General features: G+C 50.4%; 1 protein-coding gene across 13 annotated transcripts in view; it reads left to right on the top strand.

Annotated features, from left to right (window-relative positions):
* The first annotated feature begins 1,706 nt into the window (after positions 1–1,706).
* Znf532 (zinc finger protein 532) overlaps positions 1,707–12,512 on the top strand; it is a 96,767-nt gene continuing 85,961 nt past the window's right edge. The window contains exons 1-3 of one of the 13 annotated variants that reach the window (XM_050157865.1): positions 3,879–4,189; positions 5,924–6,033; positions 9,536–9,703. The gene's annotated coding sequence lies outside the window, so the exon portion shown is untranslated. Of the gene's footprint in view, positions 3,599–3,878; positions 4,190–4,755; positions 4,928–5,095; positions 5,388–5,408; positions 5,830–5,923; positions 6,034–9,535; positions 9,704–10,042; positions 11,082–11,843; positions 12,057–12,512 lie in introns of those variants that run through there. The other 12 variants (XM_050157859.1, XM_050157860.1, XM_050157858.1 and 9 more) reach the window with 12 other exon arrangements.

Here is a 12,512-nt window from a genome sequence, read left to right as displayed (position 1 = left end):
AGCTTACACGTATGTGTGGTGTGTGTGTCTCCTCCCCAGCTCACACTCAGCAGTTAGAGGCTAGCGCTGTACACCCTGAGAAAAACAGCAAAACTCCGCAGCATCCAGGCCAGTGGCAAAAAGACCTTAGTTTTATGGGGACATATTTGCTTTTAGGTACTTGAGTATATAATGAGTTCATGCTACCCATAGAATGAATGCACACGACACTGGCTTCTGCAGATGGCGTGGAGGGAGGGAGCAGCCAGAATGGTTAAGATGAAGATACAACTTGGTGCCCAGGCATTGTCCTTAGGGCAAGAGACTCACCCATAAGATTGCCTCCAGGGAGGAGCTAAGACTTTCCCCCAAGCCCCACACTTCTGACTCTCTGATCTTTCAAGGTAAAGCTCATAGACATCACCCCCTTTCTCTTGTCCCCACCCTCCTTCCTTTGAATTAGGCCAGTTATCACTGATTTATCAGATAGACAGAGTTAAGAATTAATGTATTAGTCATTCCTCAGGACCTAGGAGGCCGGTCAAGCACTTGGGAACCCCCAAGCCCCGCCCCCTAGGAAGGAGCCACCCAGCCGCCCTTTCAGGTCTCCTAGTAAAAGGCCTATTTCAGGGGTCTGGTCTGAAGCTCTGGAAAGGGAAGGAGGTGTTCCCACAGAAAGTCTGAGGTCACTAAGGAAGAGTAAGTCTGGGATCTGTTTTTCAGCCCAGTTCTGGCTGACAACAATGAAAAACTGGTGCTGACTTCTTTTAGGGGTATGTTTTTTGAAATCTATATGAAAAGAAAAAATCCCTATTCTATCACGTTTGCTGTTCTTAATAAGACATTCTCCCTGACTTTGATGTGACCATCTACACATCTGCTCCAAATCATTAAATTACTCTTCTAGGGCCACATATTGTAATGGTGCCTTTAAAAACACGCTAACAAATGTTACATGTGGAACCCTCTACAGACTACCTACACCTGGGCCTACTCGGTTTGAAGCTTTAAAAAAAAAAAAGGGGCAGCTCAAAACCCCAGCAGCAACTGAGGAGTTGGCCTGCAAGGCCTTTGCTGGTGAGATAAAGAGAAGGCTTTTCTCCAGCCCCCCCCCCCCTTCCCCCAGGAACACACCTTTTGTGTGCTCTGCCTAACAAAGGAATTTCCCAATTTCGGAGTGGAAGGAGGGAAAAGTGTGGTGGCTACAGGCTCGTACAGAGCTGGCTTCCCACCGCAAAAGGTTAAATACAAACAAAAAGCAAAAATGAAGCTGGGATTCTCGGATACACTGGAGGAAACACCAAGGCTTTCAGTGTTAGCAATAAAAATATCAATAACCAAATCCCAAAGGACTCGGGATTCCTTTAGTTTCTGTTTGGCATGAGAAGGGTGTTTCCTTTGTCCTGTCCTTATCTGCTGCACTCCGGTAGTGGTTTTACTTCTTGTAGTCAAATTACTATTTTATTGTTGCTCAGCACAGAACGGTATACATGGTAGCCTTACATATGTAGAATATTAGAATGGACCTTTTTGTAGTGATTGTTTTGGATGAGTGGTGGGCCTCCCCCACCCCCAACTCAGAAGCTGTCTCTTCAGCTGTGAAATTCAATGATTTTGCAAAGTGGGTTCAAATGGGTGCTTTGTTTTAAACTATTGGTTTATCTGGCCAAGAGGTTTCTCTGAAGCCCTTATTGTAAAAACAGAAACGAGAGAATTTGCTAGAAATTGTTATCTTTTACTGTTTGGTTCTTTCTGGTTTTAAAAGCAGTTGCAATGTTAGCTCCTGTCCTTTGTGCAAATGATGAGTGGGACCGGGAAACCAAACTCCCCCAGCCCAAGGGTTGACCAAGATGCTGGGCTTGACAGAGCCCTGCTCACAAATCTTTGGCATTACAAATCCGTGGGGGCCGCTGCACAGCTGGATTCCTAGGATAAGCAAGTTAGACTTTGGTTTAGGGGGCACAACTCTTGTAACCATTTAAATGCTGTTTCCCTAAGCTTCCAGGGCTGTGTAGGGAGTGGGGGGAGGGGCAAGAGAGCACTTTAAGTACAAAAGATCTCAAACCAACCCACGACCTTCCTATGACATCTGCAAGCTCAAATTCCATATATTGTGAGAGGCCGCCAGCCTATCGGGTTCTCAGATTAGCCGGTCCTTGTATTCTCTTCAGTGCACATAATTATTTTTTTCACATGCATATTAACAACGGCCTACCTTCAGAAGAAGGAAAAGGCTTCCTTTCAAATGAAAGCAAGTCCAAGCAAGGTAGAGACCCAACACAGAGTGTGCAGGGTGGCATTGTTCTCTCCAGCTCCAAGAAGATGAGAGTTTCAGTTTCCTCATCTTGTAACACTGGTACACCTAATGCTGCGGTTGGCAGAATCTGCAGCCGGCGCAGGTTCCTCCTAAACCTGTGCAGATATGCATGGCGACTTGTGCGCATCGTGGCACAAGCGCAAGGCTGAAACTCGAGAACTCGCATGCGAGACAATAATTCAAGTCATTTGCATGAAAAGTCTCAGCGAGCACAAGATCTTTTACAGTGCACATGCTACCGGTGCCCTAACCCGGAGAACAATGGCCTCCTCAGCGGAAGTTAACGCAGGAGAATACTGAGATTTAAAAGGAAAACTTCTCTGGTCACTATGCAGACATTCACCAGTCTGTTTTAAAATAAAGCACACAGGGATACTTCTGCCAGGATTCTCCACGGCCATTCCAGTGATAGTGTTGTCTTCAGAGTGCAAGCAAACAGGAGCGAGCCTTTTTTAGGAGGTAATGGTGGCAGGTTTTTTTTTTTCAGATCTTCCATTTTGTCCTGCTTCCAAGTCAGTACAATTAGCTCAACATGGAGGTTTCTCTTGTCTAAACAACAACATCAAAAAAAAAAAATAGAAATCTTTTCAGTGGCGTGCTCGACTGTGCTCAATATGGGCACCAGGACAGGGCTGGAAAACAGCATACTTCATCTGGCGCAGAAGGAAGCGCTGCACCTCCGGCTCAGATGGCTTACGATTATCTCCCTTCCTGGCCTTTGGCTGGGTTTCTGTATGTATCGTTTTGCCTGTGTTCCGTAAGCCATGACCACCTGCTGTATGTACAACTTGTGCTTGTTACATTTGTGCGCCATTTCCCTGATGGAACTTAAAGACCCAGCTATAACTGCGTGTTTACTCATATCATCCCCCCCCCCCGTTAAAAAAAATACACACCATACATGAACCGAACATGCCATGCTTCAATCTGGCCCCAGTGGCTTTTTCTCTGAAAGCAAAAACGTGTGTCTTTTACACCAGGGCTTTCTCCCCACCCCAGGGGTGTCTTCCATTCTTTTGTGGCTCAGTTGAAGGCGAAAAGGGCTCCAAACCACTAACTAACAGAAGGGAGCCCTTTCTTCCACCTCCTGGGAGAATCTCAGATTGAATTTATCTGAAGATAGCTTGCTCTCTTCTTACTTATTTGCCACCATTACGAGGAGGACAGCACAACCACCACCTTGGCTTCAAGATCCTGGGTAGAGAGGCTCACGGGCATTTTTTTTTTTTCAACCATCTTTGGCGAGGCCTTGCTTCCTTCCACTCCAGTAAGTCGCGGCTTGGGGCCATGGAAAAGGACTAGGTGAGAGTCTCAAGTGTCGTTTGAAAAGACAGCAAAACAGCCCCCGCTCGGCCCCGTCCCCAGCACCGCCACCAGCACCTCCGGGCCGGGCCGTGCCGTGCCGCGCGCCAGCAGCCGTCTACCCCGGCGAGGCGCCGCGGGCCGGTGGGGCGTCGCGGCCGCGGGCTTCGCGCTCCGCCGCCCGGCTCGGGCTCCCTTCCCCCACGGCGCCCCCTCCCCCTCGCCGCGCTCCCTTTTGTTCGCTCGCCGCCCGGGCGGCCCGAGCGCTAGGCCCCGGCGTGGCCCGGGCCGAGCCGCCGCCGCCGCGCGGCCTAGAGCCCGCGCCCGGGAGCGGGGCCGGCGTCCGGGCGCACGGCGAGGCCGTGGCGGCGGGGAGCCCCAGGGTGGCGAGGCCCCAGCTCCCGCTCTCGCACACAGACCCCGGCGGCGGGGAGGCGCGACACGCCCGTAGCATGGAAGCCGCCGCCGCCGCCGCTCGCACTGCAGCGGGCGCAGCAGCAGCAGCCGCCGGCGGCGCGCGGAGCAGAGGTCGTCCGAGCCGCGGCCCGGACACCCGGGCTTGAGCGCTGCGGAGGCCCGCCCGGCCAGGGGGTGGGTGTGCGCCTGGGACAGGGGGCCGTGGGGGTACGGGCGGACGTGGGCGGGAGGGGGCATCGGGCCCCTCGTGCCACCCCGCCGGTCACGGCGAGCGCGAGGCTCAGGCCCCTCGGCCTGAGTGCGGCGGCCTGTCCCACCCTGGCCTTGGGGACGGCCGGCCTTCGCGCCCAGCCAGCTTCTTAAGGGGGGGCCCGAGGCAGGGCCGGTGTTGCTAGGCCCCACCGGCTCCAGAGGGGGCCACGTGAGCGCGGGCTCGCCTCCCCCGCCAGAGCTGGTTGTGCACAGATGATTTTCCCAAGGCCTGGGTGCCCCCTCTTTCCCTACTGACCCTTGACTTGTCCCCTTGAGCCCCACACCTCACCAGTGTACTACCCAGAGGTGAAGGGATTTGGACTTCTCCCCCCCCCCCCCAGGTGCTTGAAAGAAGAGAAGGTTGGAGGAGGAGGAGGAGACTGGGGGGGCTGCTGGTGGTGGTGGTGACAGGGCTGGGAGAGAGAGGAGAAGGACGGAAGGGAGGAGGGGGCTGGGTGGGGTGGGGGTGACAGGCAGAGAGGAGCCTGGTCAACAAGCCAGCACCACTCTGCTAGGAGGCCAGGCCGGCTCCTGCAGCCGACGCATCCTGTGTGAGGAGACACACATAGATTGCTTTCCTGGGGGCTCTTTGTCAGCCACCAACACAGAGAACACACACTGACATACACGTACACAAAGATCTGAGCCAGGTTGTGGGAGGTAAGTGGGGGAAAGAGAAGGAGGGGGAAAAACAGTGTCTGCGGTGGGCTTCGGGCTGGAGGGGAGGGGGATGAGCCCCGAGAGGCTGTGGGGGGCTCGTGAGGTGAGCCTTTCCAGGGTTCTGTGCTCGTGTGGAGGGGGCACACACAATGACCTTTCCCTCCTCAGGAAGCCCTAAAAGGGAGAGGCCACCCCCAGCGAGCGACCACCCCGTGCTGATGGTTTTCAGGGACTTGTTGGCAACTCAGCGAGGGTTGCCATAGCTTTTTTATGTAGGGTGACCAGAACCGGCTGAAACTGGTTTGAGGCAGATCAGCTCCTGAACACAATGCAGTCACTGAGCTACTACAGTGGGATAGCAGCTTCCTCCCTTCATGGCAGCCAAAAGCAGAGGAGCTTGCAGGAAGGTACCATCCCAACCCAGTATGTTAATGCACACTTTAGACACCACACAGCACTGGTACGTGACTAATGGAGCCCTAAAAGAGCCTGTGTAGGGATGATGGGCGAGAGGTGCAGGTTTGCAGTGGCTGAGACGAGTTGGGCTGTTCCTGCCTTTTGCTTTTGCTTAAGGGATGGACAAGGAGCTGAGATTTATGACCCTTATTAAAGAAAAAAAAAGTATGTGTCTTGTTAGGGTGGGGACACTTGGTTTGTGCAGTCTCTCTCTCTCTCTCTCTCTCTCTCTCTCTCTCTCTCTTTCTCTTTCTCTCTCTCTCTCTCTCTCTGTTTTTAAGGAAACAACCAGAATGAACTGACGGATTTGTGATGGTGGTTTGTTGCTGGAGAATGCTACTTTGCATGCCTTTTTCTCTTGCAGCCTATGTTCTGTTTTGTGCTTTTCCTTTTAGATGCTACTAAAGGGTGTTGGGGATTCTTGGGACTATTATGAAGGCCAAAAGGTAACAATATTGTTCTGGGAAATGAGCGTAGATGCGATCCAGTGATGTTGTCAGCCATACATGCTGTCTTTTTTTTTTTTTTTCTTCCTTGTAGGCCTGTTGACTGGGGCTGCTTTTAACCCTTTCATATTTGCAGAGAATGCAACCGTGTGACAGTAACTGAGCACTGGTCCAAAGTCTTTTCAAAAGGTCAAGGTTCACAAGGTGAGATATGCTATTTTTAGCATGAATTTAAATATTAATTTGCACATCCATTCTGACACAGACCGCCAGTGGATTTGGTACCCTGGAGATAAGTGGGGTTCAGAGTGGAGACCAAATACCTTTCATGTTGTCCATGCTTAGTGGGTTCCACTGACTTTTTTGATGGTGTTATCCAGGCGAGATCTGAATGCCTTCATTAAATCGCATGTGCCTGGGCATTTGAAAGAGTCAGGCCTGGAAAGGCATGTCTGGAGGGCGGTAGGCGGTTGGGCCTTGTGGAGAACGCACGGGTTTTGCATAGAAGCAGTCCACATGGCACATTTTGCCCACAGTTGTAAGAAAAGGAAGGGCTTCATCATTCCCAAGTAGCCCAGCCAGCTTTTTAGGATCTGAGGAGCCTGGAGGTAGATTGTCTTTTGTTCATTTGTCACTTCTCCTTCTCCACGCTCTCCGTGTTGACCTGAAAGGATTTTCAGTCAAGTGGTGGAATGTCCTTTATTGATTTTGGGGGCTGTCGACAGTGAGTTCGCCAATGGATTATTTGTGCCATACATCTCAGTGTGGAGGACTAGCGAAGGACTAGAAGGAACCCAGGTCTGTCCGGCTTTATCTGTGCAAAAAAAGAAAAAAAATGACTGTTAGCTTGCAGCTTTCCTGTAGTGGGTGGTAGAAAATGTCTAATGCTTTCCTGCATTTAGAATTGGGCTGGTAGAAAAATGTAAACTAGAGCTAGGAGAGGAGGAGAGGAGAGGAGAGGAGAGGAGAGGAGAGGAGAGGAGAGGAGAGGAGAAAGCAGAGGAGGGCAGCAAGTCAGGGAAGAACAAAGGCTGTGGGAGCTTCCAGGGGAACACTAAACATTTTGCCTTGGGGTTCCTTGTGCAAAGAACTGCAACTTCCCCAAACAGGAAACCAGTCACACCAGAGTCAGGTCCAATATGATCTCAGCCAACAGAGCTGGTTCTGCCTTTCTGCTGGTTTGGTAAAAGTACAGTCAAGAGGAGCCCATGGGAGACCTGATTGCAAATACATTTTCTCTCTTTGAAGTGCGTATCATGTTCCTCTCCGGCTCCAGCAGACTAGTCTGTTCAGAAATGCAGAGGATCTTAGAGCTGGTGAAGTGTGCTGGCAGTGGTGGGCAGTCTGTCAGCAGTGAAGGGCGTTAAGTACGCAGGGGTTTTTATTGTTGGAATTGGGGGGGCGGGCTGCAGAGAGTCGCCCGTGTGCTAGCACTGGCAAAAGAGGGGAGACTAGAGTGCTTGGTTAGCTTGGAATATTTTATGTAGTATTTAATAGAGATGAATGTGATCTCAGACGGATATACCAGCAAATGGCTTCCACGATGGAAGAAGGTCCTTTGCAAATCATGTGCTAAAATTGGTTTTCAGTTCTACCTCGTTTCCGACGGCCAGAGTTGTGTGGTAGGGAGAATGCTTGTCGAGCATATTCCAGTCTATACTGCATGGCGCGTTGGCCCCTGTGTTTCTGGTGCCAGCTAAAACTCAGATGGCTAATGTGATAAGCCTTAATTAGCCTAATACAATAAGCTATTCTATCGTTTAGTCCTCCGTTCCTGTCTTTCCAGGGGCAGGGGTTTTATTTAACTTTCACTGCTCGCCCCTTACAATGACCGTTTCTTGAGGATGTATTTTAAAAGCCCTTTTTAGGGCCTGCATGTCATGGAATGTTCTGGTCTGGTGTACTCTCTTGGTGGTTTTAGCTTTGTTCTCCACACACACACCCCTCCCGCCCCCTCTCCCCCTCCCCCCAGAAGCCTCTCCTCAAAATAGCATTTGTTTTGCATTTAGGCCAGTCTTTCCAGCTGCAAATGCTGTTGGAGGCTGGGGAGCTGGTTCTCCCAGGCAGCAATCATGAGCTCATCTTGGATTGGAGCTGGCCTCAGGTGTTGATCTCAGGCTGGGCTGTAACAAGGTAGCAGGCCCATGTCTCCTGGGGGGGGGGGGGGGCAGAGGAGGGGGGAAGGGACCCAGAGCGGTCTGGAGAATAAGCAAGGGCATGTTCCTTTCTGAGAGAGCCAGGAGGGAACACCATGACACCCATATTGGAGCTACAGCTGGCGCCTGCTCGCTGTTTCCTGAGGCAGTCTCTGAGGAGGACCTTCGGGCCTTCCCTGTCTGCAGCAGGAATGTGCGGGTTTGGCGAGAGCACACTGGAAACAGAGTGCAACTGGGTGGTGAACACTTGCTTGTTTTCTTCCTTTGCCTGCAATTGACTCATATTTTCCATGTTAAGGAGCGCTCAATCCAAGGTACTTTTTTTTTTTAACAGCTCAGTCTAACCTGGTTCAGGGTTTCATTCTGTGTTCATAGTCTTTCTCACTTTCCTTCCCTCCTGCCCTTCCTCCCACCCTCTCCTCCTTTCTCCCAAACACCCCACCCCCCTTGGAGACAGGGTTTTGATATATAGTTCTGGCTCCCCTCAGACTTCATCCTTCTGCCTGGACTCTTGAGTGTTGAGGTAGTGCCGCCACACCCATCCAGCCATGCAGCTCATTTTTAAGGAGTCTGGGAAGGGGGTAGACCACATTTAAGTGGATTTTTTTTTTTTTGCTTACACTTTTGACTAGACTGAGTTACAGTGTTAGGATTTGGTCTCTGCCCTCCCCCCTTTCTTTGAAAACCTTCTCGAGCTTCTGTGTTGTGTGGGTTTTGAGTGACCTTGCCCATGTCCTTGGTGGAACTCAGCCTTGCTAAGTAAGGCCTGTGCAGAAGTTGCCCTGACGTGGAACCTTAGAAAGAAGTGGCGGTACTGGTGACGAGGATCTGAAGGACATTTGGGACCGCTCCTTCCTCAGCCCCCACAGATCTCTTACCCCTCCAAGTGTTAGAACTGAGACAGCAGCCCTCAGAGACAGCGGCACAGAAGCCCCAATATGTTGGTGTTAAGTTGTTTTAGGGATAGTCACTAATCAAGGTATGGTTAAAGGATGTAAATGTTTAATTTATACACCAGTGACATTTGCTCAAGAGCACCACTTGTTAGGTTTTGACATGTAAATAGAGCCACGTATGAGTTGACGTAATCCCTGCAGAATAATTCCATCATGACGAAACTTCTTGCTGCCCCTTTGAGGCAAACTGGTCCCCCACCTGAACCCCTGGCCACCGAAGTTTCCCTGTAGTTCTCCTTTTTCCTGGCCATACTGTCTGGGTTTTCCCAGAATGTTGTATAAATGGCGTCTTCCACTTGGCAAGATGTAGTCGAGATTCGTCCTTACTGTTTTGTGTGTCAGTTTTTGTCGCTGAGTACTAGTTCACTGTGTGGATGCACCACAGCTCGTTCGTCTTTCTCTGCCTAAGAGCACTGTTTTTTCCAGTGTCAGGTGATTGTGGAAACACAGAGCTACCATAAATACCCGTGTACAGGTTTTGTGTCAGCAGTTTTAGTTTTTTACTTTTACTTTTGTAAATACTCAGCATTATCTGGTACATGTATATAAATTTGAAGTTTAAGTGAAATAAATTCAGCTCACTGTGTCATCCAGAAGAGATCCGACCTTGACAGCTGCAGTTGAGACTTCCCAGAGAAGAGAGCTGGTGACCACGAAGACACTAGCGAGATGGCCGTGATAACAGAGCTGTAATGGGCTGACATGCTTTATCACCCTGAACTAATCGGAATTAGCCAAAATGGAAACAAAGAGCTGCAAGTGGTAAAACAGCCTTTTATTTCTTCCGGCAGTTATTTTTCATCTCAAGACGAGTTTGGCAGTCAGTTCAGTGAAACACCACACAATAATAGAACTGAAGTTTTGGAAAATGATACCGAAGATCTCTATTGAAATCTTGGTTGTCTAGAGATAGTTTTCTTCAAAAATGCCTACCATTTGAAGTCACTGGATACCCTGGAAGGAGGTGGATGCATTTGGGCACTGTCATGGAAATGGAGCGGAGAAAATAAGCTCTTTTTTGGGGGGTACGTCTTCCTTATGTGTAGCCCAGGCTACTGAAGTTGGTTTCTAACCCTTAGTGTTAGATTTTTTTCCTGTTTTAGTTAAACTTCTTTGAGTTCATGAAGGAGGAAGGGAGGGCTGAGGATAAAATCACTTTCTCGGTCAGGAAGAATAGGCAGAGACTGGTTTGGGAGGTGAGCCCAGGAAAGGTCAGGCTATGCAAGTGTGAAGGTTCTTGCCTCAAGGTACCAGAGACTTCATTGTTTTTTTGAGCAGCAGGCATCTTGCCAGGTTCTGGGAATGCTGAGGAAAGAGGAAGCCAGAGAGCAAAGAGTAGGAAGTAGCCCATAGAGTCCTAGAACTGTGGCCCGGCATCTACTGCCATTGAGCCCTCACGAGGTGGAAACCTGAACCTGGAAAGCCCTGAGTGTGTGAGGCTGGCCCGGGTTCAGGAAGAGCACGCGAGCAACGGAGCAGTGAAGGTACAGAGAAAGCCTGGTAGGCATGTGGTAGCCATACTGATGCACAAGGCAGGGAAGGTCCAACAAGACTGTTTGGGATCTTTCTGGATAGTCCTCGTGATCTGGGCACTAGTATTAGCAGAAGGATTTAGCTTTCATCCTCAAAGTCTTGTGGGAATACCTGGAAATTGAGTGGAAGCTGTTGAGGGTAGGGGCAGGGAGATCAAATGGGGACACCTGCAGCAATTTAGGGGAGAAAGTCTACGGCTTTACGTGGAAGGCTGGGCGCACTGTTTGTGAGAATGGAGTGGAGGGGCAGGTTACACCGGGACCAGTCACATGTGGTGGTGCCTGACTGGATGTGGGGAGCGATGGGGCAGGAAGACTGAAGGAGGGTTCTGGAGGTCACGTGGATTTCTTGGCACCTGGTCTTTTCTGTTTTGAGGTGACCAAGTCAGAAGAAGAGATGGGAAGGGACTGGCGCTGATGAAGGGCCCTGATTTGCTGATTTCAGGTTGGGCACAGTTGCTTGCGATGGGGCCCTCTGCCTCTTAGCTCTTTTGGTGTGGCTAACTGGGCCAGAGGTCAGATTGGGCGGATCATAGCTCCCAGTGGAGGAACCAGTTTGAAGACTACCTGGATGCCTAAAACTCAGAGAGTATTGAACCTTCTGTGTGGTAGGTTCTTCCTATTCATACATAGCTGTGAGAAAATGAGGCAGTTCTGAGCACAGAGTGTCAGCGAGAAGGAGTAGAGAGATGCTTTTGTCTTTATGTGCTCTGAAAATGTGCTCAAAGGAGGAACCCAAGTTATAGCAGATGCCATAGAATCGAGTACTGAGCTGCTGTGGCTGGTGGGCTACTGTCCCCTGAGCTGCTGAGGCCTGTGGGTCACTGTCCCCTGAGCTGCTGAGGCCTGTGGGTCACTGTCCCCTGAGCTGCTGAGGCCTGTGGGTCACTGTCCCCAGAGCTGCTGAGGCCTGTGGGTCACTGTCCCCTGACTGCTGAGGTGGGTGGGCGACTATCCCCTGAGCTGCTGAGGCCGGTGGGCGACTGTCCCCTGAGCTGCTGAGGCCGGTGGGCGACTGTCCCCTGAGCTGCTGAGGCCGGTGGGCGACTGTCCCCTGAGCTGCTGAGGCCGGTGGGCGACTGTCCTCTAAGGCTGCAGTGATGAGTTCAGAGACACACCCAGCGCCTTCCTGACCAGTCAGCACACAGAGAGGAGCATGTGTTCTCTGTACCAGAGAGCTGGCTCTAGAAATAGCACATTGGAAGGACAGAAGTTCTCCTGGGCACAAATTGGAAGCGAGACTAGAGCGATGCTTTTGTCTCTATGTGCGCTGAAAATAAGAGAAAAGCGAAGTGAATTGAAAATGAGATGAGAATAAGCCAACCATAAATAAACATAGCTTAAAGAATTCTTTTAATCATCTTTTTCAGGCAGGACATTCGAGCGGGGAGAGCAAATTCATGGTCCTTGGCATCTGCAGACAGAAATATAATCTTAGAGAAACACCGGGAGGCTTTCTTAGCTGTCACATGACTCCCCACACTCCCTGACTGCTGGATCATCCTCTGGCCCCACACACCAGTACTGTATGGTTTTCAGTAAAGTTGATGAGTGTGCAGTCCTGGGGACCTAAAGGCAAACAGGTGTTTGTTTAACTTCAACCTTTGCTTTTTGAGGCGCAGACTCATTTTGGAGGCTGATTCCTGGGGCTAGTAATGGGCATTGGTTTTTGTGATTTCTGTTAAAGGGATAGATTATAGGGATCTGAATGCTAAGACAGGAGTGTTGAAAAGCTACATGGATTAGATCTGCGTTCAAGTATCTCATGGCTGGACATAGTTCAGATATCATTTATAATTTTTGTCTCATTTTTTACAGTTAACCCAAATAGAAAGTGGTGGTGGTGCACGCCTTTAATCCCAGCACTCGGGAGGCAGAGGCAGGAGGATCTCTGTGAGTTCGAGGTCAGCCTGGTCTACAAGAACGAGTTCCAGGACAGGCTCCAAAGCTACAGAGAAACCCTGTCTCGAAACCAAAAAAAAAAAAAAAAAAAAAAAAAGAGGGTGGGTTTATCAAGTAGGTCAGAGCAGATGGAGATC

This window comes from Alexandromys fortis, unplaced genomic scaffold, assembly GCF_014885135.2.
Source record: "Alexandromys fortis isolate MF-2015 unplaced genomic scaffold, M_Fortis_MF-2015_v1.1 scaffold_94, whole genome shotgun sequence".
Lineage (NCBI taxonomy): Eukaryota > Metazoa > Chordata > Mammalia > Rodentia > Cricetidae > Alexandromys > Alexandromys fortis.
This window is presented reverse-complemented; position numbering and strand designations above follow the sequence as displayed.